Source organism: Adiantum capillus-veneris, chromosome 8 (genome assembly GCF_014529385.1).
Source record: "Adiantum capillus-veneris isolate H3 chromosome 8, ASM1452938v2, whole genome shotgun sequence".
Classification (NCBI taxonomy): Eukaryota; Viridiplantae; Streptophyta; class Polypodiopsida; order Polypodiales; family Pteridaceae; genus Adiantum; species Adiantum capillus-veneris.
Genome location: NC_140938.1, coordinates 77,358,531 through 77,368,390, shown reverse-complemented (window position 1 = coordinate 77,368,390; position 9,860 = coordinate 77,358,531).

The following is a 9,860-nucleotide window of genomic DNA, read 5'->3' as shown; positions in this document are numbered from 1 at the left end:
GGCTCCCCCTCTCTCCCCCAACACCACTGAACCCTCACAAGCAAGGCAAGGAAGCTCCATTAGCTCCTTTGATACACCCTTAGGGGGTACTTGATCCCACCCTTATACCCTCCAATTTCCACTTGCTCCCCCCCATGTGGGATTACTCCATTGCCACTTGGCACCATCCTCCCACCTCCCCACTTAGGCCTACAAATTTTCCGTTTTGCTCCCCACACCAAGCAATCTTGGCGGAGGTGTAGCGGGTGACTCCGAGCACCGAATACGATGTTGTAAAGCCCGGCTCAGAGCTTATCACTTCAGCTATTTCTAGAAATCCTAGGCTGCACCTTTTCTAATTAAATCCATCAAATCATCCCACTTGCCTTTCTTCACATGCGTTCGCACCCACTTTCTAAGTAAGGAACCACCCACTTCTAATGCATGTAACTCATGATATATGAGTCCGATTCACCGCCTATCAAGCACGATTGAGAGTACTCATTGAAAACCACCTTTTAAGAGCTCGCCCAACCCAAAACTTTTGCAAATGACTAATTAGAACCAAGACTTATACATAGTTTTTGCAAGAGCACTCTGAAAACTTAAAGCATTATGTACATCTATGTACTCGAGGCTAGTGAGCAGGCTTTTTGGCATGACTTAGTGACTTCATGCTTACTCAAAAATGCCTGACATAGCTTGCCAACCCCCCCTAGTCTGCTTGATCATTCATGATAAGCAGAGGTATCTAGGGTGAACAACTGCGGCATCTCATCCCCAAAAACCTCATCCATATTTTCAGATGTTTCCACATTGTCTTCTTCTATTGACTGCATTTCATCAATCACAACTGTCATCAAACGTGCCAGATATTTCTTCAATCTATAACCATTGACACAATATTTATGATGTGCACCATTAAAGTATACCAACTGATATATGCCATTTTCAAACTTGTTTACAACAGTAAAGGGACCTTCCCATTTGATTTGAAATTTCTTCTGAAAGGTATTGTCCAATTTGCTATTGTATCCACACATTCCGTGACTTTTAGCTGAGCCTTCTTTGACACTTCCTCATAGTAGCTCAAAGCTAAAACTCTATCCAATTGCAAGCATTGTAAATCCAATAACCTTTTCTGCCATGCATTTCTTTGCTCCTCATCTTCCAATGACAACAACTTGAGAGCAGGAATTTCCACTTCAATTGGCAATAAAGCTTCCTTGCCATAAACTACCTAGTAAGGGGAAAATCTTGTGCTCGTTTTCATACCAGTTCTGTAGGCCCATAACGCACAAGGTAACTCTGAATCCCAAGTCTTCCCATGTGTCTGAGTCATCTTTGTCAAGATCTTTAACAACTCTCCATTGAACCTTTCATTAAGACCATTGCATTGTGGATAATAAGGAGAATTGTACCTATGCTGTATATTGAGCTTTTCACATAAGAAATCAAACAGCTCTCCTCTAAATCCCGGTCCTCTATCAGAAAGTAGCTCTAGTGGCACACCGAATTTGCAACATATGTACTCATAAACAAATTTTCACATCTCTTTATTGGTAATCTGTTTGGCAGCCTTGGCTTTTGCCCATCGTGACAAATAATCCATTGCGGTCAAGATGTAAGCATTTCTTTTGCTAGTCATAGGTAAGGGTCCAATAGCATCGAGCCCCCATTTCTCAAACACATCAAAAGCTAGCATTATCTTTCGCAATTCAGGCTTCAAAATTCTCTTTCCCATCCTTTGACAAGACAAACATGACTTGCACCAATGATTAACATCCTGTTGAATACTCAGCCATATCTAACCTTCTTGCAAGATCTTATGCAACATGATCTTCATAGCAAAATGGCCTCCACAAGACCCCTCATGATTTTCTTCCAAGATTTTGTATATTTCCTCTTTCAAAGGCACACGACACAAAACCAAATCACCTCCTTTCATGTAAAGCACATCATCAAGCATTTTGTATTTCCTGGATTTTCTTATGAACGCGTACTTTTTAGAAGACGGTAAACCTTCAGGTAGAATACCTGTCGATAGAATATCCACTTCCTTTGATAAGATTTCCCTCCCATGATATAAAGGGGCATCTGCCTTTACCACAAACACACAAGTGATTATTTCTTGGGCAGCATCATGAGCTTCTTTATTTTGAGACCTCTCAACATGCTGCCAACTCTATGCTTTGAGCTTTTTGAGCAACGCTTTCACTTTGAAGCATATATTTTTTAGTTTAGGGTTCCTATTCTTCCATACTCCCAACACGTACTTGCTTCACAACCAACAAAGCATCTGCTTTAATTTGCAAGCATCTAATTCCTAATTGTAAGCAAATATGCAAACCACCTAGAAGAGCCATGTAGTCTGCTTCATTATTACTTTTGGCATCAAGTTTCAGCCCTTGCTTTCTCATAAGCTTCCCTTGTGCATCATAAATGACAATGCCTCCTGAAGTAGCATCATGACTTCTTTGATAAGAACCATCAAAGTACAACAATGAAGCATTAGAAATGGCAAGAGTCTTGACTTTCTTTTTCCACACCACCTCTTCTTTGACCAAGACGGGAGTATCCTTATAAGTGAGAAGATCTGCCAGGGTAGCCCGAGTACTTTCCTCCACCAAAAAGGTGAACTAAAATTCTTGGAGCTCAATAACCCATCTCATCACTGTTTTTGATATATTTGAATTATTGAATAGCTGGGGAAGCAATGAATAGCTGGTAAGAAAGGTGAATGACTTTTGCAGCAAGTAGTGTATGAATCGTCTGCAAGCATAAACCATACTGGTCATCACCAATTCAATTTCCAAAAAATCTCTTTCATGAGGAGTCTTTACTCTATTAGTATAATGAATAGGCTTCATATACTGAGATTCCTTCCCCCTTTGCAATAACATAGCTTCGATAGCATCATCTCCCAGTGATGGGTTGACATAGAACTCCTTTTCCCAGTCAGGAGCTTGCATAATAGGTAACGTACTCAAAACCTCTTTAACTTTGTCAAAAACATCATCACAGTCATGAGACCACTCCAAGGGATCATTCTTAACTATTTGTTGCAATGGATACAATAGCTCTGATGCCAAAGGTATGAAGCGAGACAAATATTTAACTTTTTGTATGAAAGTGGCCAACTGTTTGGTATCTTTTGGAGGTGAGAGTAACAACAAAGCCTCCACTTTCTCTGGATCTGCTTCAATCCCATTTTTTGAAATTACATGCCCTAGAAGCTTCACCCATGGCTATGTCAAATGACATTTTTTAGGATTGAGCTGACCCCCGCATTTATCATACTTGGCAAAAGTCATTTCAAGGTTTTGAACATGCTCTTTCCTTGAACTGTATACACAGAAATCATCTATAAATCCTTTGACAAACTTCCCAATTAACGGGGTAAGGACCCAATCTACTTTTCTTTCAAAGGCTCTTGGCCCATTTGTCAACCCAAAAGGAAGAAAACAAAAGCAAAAACAACCCCATGGCGTGATAAAAGTAGTCTTTTTCCTATCTTCAAAAGCAAGGATAAGCTGAAATTATCCTAAATACCCATCACAGACACTGTATCTCTCAAAACCAGTCACTGCATCTAGCAATTGACCAATAAAAGGCAAAGGGAACGACTACTACAGGGATCACCCATTCAGAATTATCCACTAGCACAATGAACCCTGCATCCAAAAGCTTATCCACTTCTTCCTTTAAGGCATTCATCTGCTCCTTGCCCATCCTCCTTAACTTCTGTCTAATTGGTTTTGCCCCTTCAACTAGCTCAATCTTCACAGGAACCCAACAAAACCCCTTACACTACAAGAGGCTATTCATATTAGCGACGCTCACACAGCGACGCTCAAAACAAAAAAATCCCGGCGTCGCTATGAGCATCGCTATGAGCGTTGCAAATTTACAAGTAAATTTGCGACGCTCATAGCGACGCCGACTGGGCTAAAAAAAATAACAGAGAGCGCCCAAAAACTCAGATCTCAGATCTGAGTTTTTCGGCGCCCTCAAGCAAGGAGCAGGTAAAGCTCTCCCTCTCTCTCTCTCTCTAACGCACACACACATACATAAACAAAGAATGCACACACATTGAGAGAGGAAAAGAGAGAGAGCATGCATAAACAAAAAACGCACACATTGAGAGAGGAAAAGAGAGAGAGAACATGCATAAACAAAAAACGCACACATTGAGAGACGAAAAGAGAGAGAAAACATGCATAAACAAAAAAACGCAAACACATTGAGAGAGAAAGAGAGAGAAACTAATTTAACGTCGTAGGAAACTAATTAAAATTAAAAGACCTAAAGATCTATCCGACGAGGAGTTGAACTCAAGACCTATTATTCAAGAGGGAAATGGCATAACCAATCTATCATACTTGGCATGGGTGATAGAAAGGTTATACCATTTATCTCTTTTTATTGGCACACACATCCACACACGCGCACACACACAAGAAGAAGAGAGTTATAACGTCGTAGGAAACTATCCTAAAAGATGTTAAAGATTAGGTTAGATGTAGACTTACGTTAAATTAGATTTAGGTTTATTTAAGTTAAATTAGATTAGATTTAGGTTTATTTTTAGTTAGATTTATGTTTATTTACGCTAGATTTAGATTTACGTTATATTATATTAGATTTAGGTCTCCATAGACTGCGATGCTTGCATGAAGCGGGTGAAGAAAGCCCTCAATGGAATATAGGGTATTGCTGCCTTCACTCATGGTGGGCTCTGTCGATCCAAAAGTACTAGTGAAATGTCTTCAGAAGATAGGGAAGAAGGTGGATCTTCTGGGCGGCAAGAGTCACTACATCCCCAACAATGACCATCTAGACAACCTCTAGTCATTCAACAGCAACTTCAAAGCTAGTAACAAGAGCAAGAACGGTCCAAAGGGCCAATTTCTGTCGTCAGATGTGGATGGAGATGAGGCAGCGTCACCGCCGGAAGTTAACTCTCACATCTTTAGTGATGAGAATGCCAACTCTTGCCGAGTTATGTGAAAAATTATGTGTTAAATCAGTTTTAAGGTTCTTATAATCCCTGTTAGTTTAGTTCTTTGTTTTTAATATAACATAATTTACGTTAGATTTAGATTTATGTTATATTAGATTAGACTTAGGTTTATTTAGGTTTACCCACACACACACACACAAGAAGAAGAGAGTTTTAATGTCGTAGGAAACTATCCCAAAAGACGTTAAAGATTAGGTTAGATGTAGACTTACGTTAAATTAGATTTAGGTTTATTTTTAGTTAGATTTACGTTTATTTAGATTTACGCTTATTTACGTTAGATCGAGTCCACGCAAGAATTACTTACGGTTAAGGGTTTAGAGTTAGACGAACAATGAAAAGATCTACTGTGAAAAGATGTTAAGATGCTGTGAAGTGCTACAGCTAGAGAAGAGGCAAAGGGGTTTTGTCCACTACATGAAGTATCATGTAGACGTGGGTCTGTAGATTTCTTGTACCCACAAATATAGGTATTGACCAATAAAGACGAGATTATAACCCGGTGGTTCTGATCTCCGTGCACCTCTAGACCGAGGTGTGCAGGGAGTGGACATGACTAGAGAATGTGAGGTAGAGAGAGAGAGAGAGAGAGAGATAAGACGAAGAACTCCAATAGAATATTAAATTTGTTGTCCAGGTTATAAGATTTTTATCCTCATTATGAGTAGTGACGAGGATGTGGGACCGTCCAACCAAAACACCTATCTCTCAACGAGGGTCTTATGTCCTTGTAATCTTCCAGAGAATCATGTGTTACGCGACGGCTTTTTGGGAAGAGAGCCACCAAGGATGTCTGCACAAGCATGGTTAGAGCAGAAGGAGATGTGCGATGACGGATTGCCTCCAGGGATGAAGAGACTATCTCTATGGTACGAGTTACCATACTGGCCCCGACTCATGATCAATCACTTGCTCGATCCAATGCACATATTCAAGAATGTGGGTAATCTACTATGGGACCATCTGACCGGCAAGAAGGATACTTTGGGAGCCAGAGTTGACCTTAGAAATGTGGATCCTATGGAGCAATATTGGCCGCAATTAGCGTCTGATGGATCGATAAAACTCCCTAAAGCACCATGGATTTTCACAGGAGCCCAAGAACGCAAAGTAAAAGAGACCATTTGATCTTTGCGGACCCCCACTGGCGTAATGCACTCGCTCCGAACGTGTTTTACTAAAAAGGAAAGCTTACCGGTTTGAAGTCACAAGATTGGCATAAAATTTGTCAGGTACGTTCATAGTGGACTTTAATATCATTGCATAAAATGTGGACTTTAATATCATTGCTGCACATACTTTACAGTTTATTTTATCGGTTGCCATTGAGGGATGTTTGTCTCTCGACATCCGTAACACAATCTACAAACTTGCAAAGCTGGTGCAATGGATCTCACAAAAGGAGATCAACGTAGACTCCATTCCATTCGCCAAACTAAATGCTGCGGAGCTTGTGTGCATGTTTGAGAAACATTTTCCTACTACCATGCTAACCATTTAGGTGCATCTTCTTGTTCACATAGTTGATGAGGTGGAAATAGCTGGCACAGTTCATTCCAGATGGATGTTCTTCTTAGAACGTGTCATGAAAATGATTAAGGGATATGTGCGTCAAAAGGCACGTCCGGAGGGTAGCATGGCAGAAGGTTGGTTGGTATCAGAGTCCCTAGTGTACATTGGAGAGTGGCTAGACGGATTTGATAAAGCCCGGGACACGCTACGGCGAACCATAGATGATGAGCGCATATCTGGGATTGTCATGTGCAATCTCGGTGTTGAGAAGAAGATGACGGAAGATCTAGAGGCTAAAATCAACCGATTTTGCATGCTTCACAATCCAGTGATGCAAAAGTGGATTTCACAATATGAGGATGCAAAGCAAGAGCGACAAAGGGCACGAATCGAGTGGAGACAGGAATGACGGCCACCGATGCACTATCCCACGGGTCTGGAGAGCCTACCAACATTCATGAGCTTAAGATGGTTGCACAACCAATTGAAAAGCACACAACAATGCGGTGACGAAGTGACTGAGGAAGAGTGGGAGTACTCTCGCGGTTGCGCGACCAAGGTAAGTTTGCAATGTACGACTAGCTAGTGACTTTATTTCTAAACGTTTGAATGGCCACTCATAATCTTTGTTCGTTGTAGTATAAGTCATACACAGTAGCATGGTGTAAAGGTCGACATTTTAGGGTGGAACGGATCGACAAAAAGCGTTTCACTCAAGATTGTGAAATCATGGCAAAATTTGAACAGTCTAGTCGACGACGTTCCTCTGATGCAGATCCTGTGGTGGCGGAACTCACTTACTTCGGCACGCTACAAGAGATTTTGAGGATCGATTATAGAGGATTTTTTGTCGACTTGTTCGACGTGCAATGGTTCAAGATAATCATGGAGGGTCGCAACACTACGGTGCGTAGAGGAGAGTCTGGTTTTCTTGAGGTGGATTCTACTAAGAAATGGACTGACCTAAGAGACACTTTCGTACTACCCGAGCATTGTGAACAAGTAAGTATGTAAATAGTTAACATCCCCGTTTTACAAGTTATGTGCTTGAAAGCTCTCATGTAAGTTATGTGGCTCTGGCAGGTAATATTTCATCCTACAAAGTCTACATCAAACTGGTGGTACGTCATAGAGGTAGCCCCTCGTAGTGCAAGGACGTATGAAGGCTACCATGTGCCAATCACAACGGCATCAATGGAGGAGATCAGAGAAGATGCTCAATCAGAAGCCGCTGCGGTGGTGCTAGACGAGCATCAAGATGCTACTACTCTATATGGGGTGCATGCAGAGGAGCTACAAAATGAAACACAGGATATGTGTTTAAACGGAGAGCTCTATATAGATATAGGAAGTTATGCTGAGTTATGCGAGGATGAGAGAGAGATCTCTTAAAGCCACAAATATTGTATTTGAACAATTTTTCTCCGTGTTATAAAAGCTCTGGCTCTCTAAGTACCTTCCATGTTGTATAACGCTCTTTTCTACTCGCGCTCACATCTTTTGATTTGAAATTCTTCGTTTTCGACTTGCCTCTTCTATCACTCAATTCATTGTGTCATTGTATTTATATGAGTCACTACGTCATTGTATTTAATGGTCTTTGCGTCATTGTCTACTCTATTCATTCAATATTAAGTTTAAATATTCGTGTGTTTAATGCAGGTATGGATGATGAGGAGTTTCTTTCTTCTTTGTCACCGCAGCAGAGACAGTGGTACGTGGAGCGTCATCGCTCTGGCGCATCATCGCGCGTTCCTACTCCATCCGCATCTCCCTCTCTTTCGGAGCATTCGGCGCGCTCTGAAGCTTCGGTGTCGACGAGACGATCTTCACACTCGTCTAGACATCGGCGCTCTAGTGGTGGCGGTGGCGGTTGTTGTGGGGATTCCCCGCCGATGCCTCCACACCGCCTCGTGTTCGACGAGGCTCTTTACCCTCCCCTTCTTTGCCCGCCCCCACACCAGCCAGAGCATCGCCATCTACACCAGGTTTTGCGCGGCTGACTGTTCCTAGCAGCTACACACCTCTACCTACTCCGCCAGGAGCCACCCCACTCGACACTCCTCGCTTCGGGGCCCAGAGGCCGGTGGAGACACCTGATGTGCGTACCCCCATCGACACGCCGCTAGAGACCCCTGCCGGGACACCCAGGTTCACGCGTCACCGGCCAGAGGGCTTGCCTTACTCCGTCGACTTCAGCAGCGGCATCATCATGGATGATGACGGCAAGAAGTTGATCTCGCACATGCGTGGTCTTTGCTCTCAGCTGTTTAGACACTACATACTAAACAAATGGAGTGAAGTACCAAGTGATTTAAAAGCCAGAGTCATCATCATACTTCGTGATGATTGGAAGAATGCGAAGAAAGATTGGAAGAATGCGAAGAAAGCAGCGCGCGAGAATCCCGACAAGTGGAAGCAACAAAAGGATGTAGCCAAAGCGCTAGTAGAGGCAAGGAGCTCGCACCACTTGGGGAGCGGTGGATGGGCATCATTTGAGGCCGATTTTGTAAGTTTTTTCGCATTGCTCTTTATGTTCGATAGTTTAGGGTTTATGAGTTTTTTAATTCTAACATAATGAAATCTTTGTATGTTTTGACAGTGGTCGATGACAGGACGTGATCCCACACCGTACGAGCGCGAGTACGCAGGCAGGAAGGGCTTAAACGCCCTGATGGACATTCTCAGTTCTCGCAGCGGCATGGTTAGTATTAGGGTTTACTCTTTTCTATTTTTTGTATTGTTTTATAAATGTCGTTATATGTTTATACTTACTGAAAGCTGTCTTATTGTCTTTTTTTGCAGAATCCGACAGATACGCCGCTTGGACGCGATGAGACGTCTGACTAGACGACGTCAATTTAGCCGTAGCTAGATACCATTAGTTTAGGGTTTCTCATAGCTTATGTATCATGAGACGGATTTTATATGTCTTTTTGAACCATGTATATTATTACATTTGTCACCGCAGTTCATTTTGCCAATCAATTCTTTATGCCTACGATGTTGTACAATTGTCATTATTACATTTGCCAATCAATTCATTTTGCCTATGAAGTGTACAATTGTCAATTTTACGCTTGTCAATTTTGCAAACAATGCGTCTTGTGGGTGACTATTTTGGGTCTATTATCTACCCTTGCACTTTTTTTAAAAAGTGAATCAAGTACAATATGGTTGATGGGTGGTAGGGCATTCAATGCCCTGTCACCAAAAAAAATTTCTCTCCGGCGTCGCTATAACGGTCGCTATTTATGGCTCTGGAGCGTCGCTATAGACTTCTATGTAAACATCGCTATAACCGTCATATGACCGTCGCTATGAGCGTCTCTATATAGCGACGCTT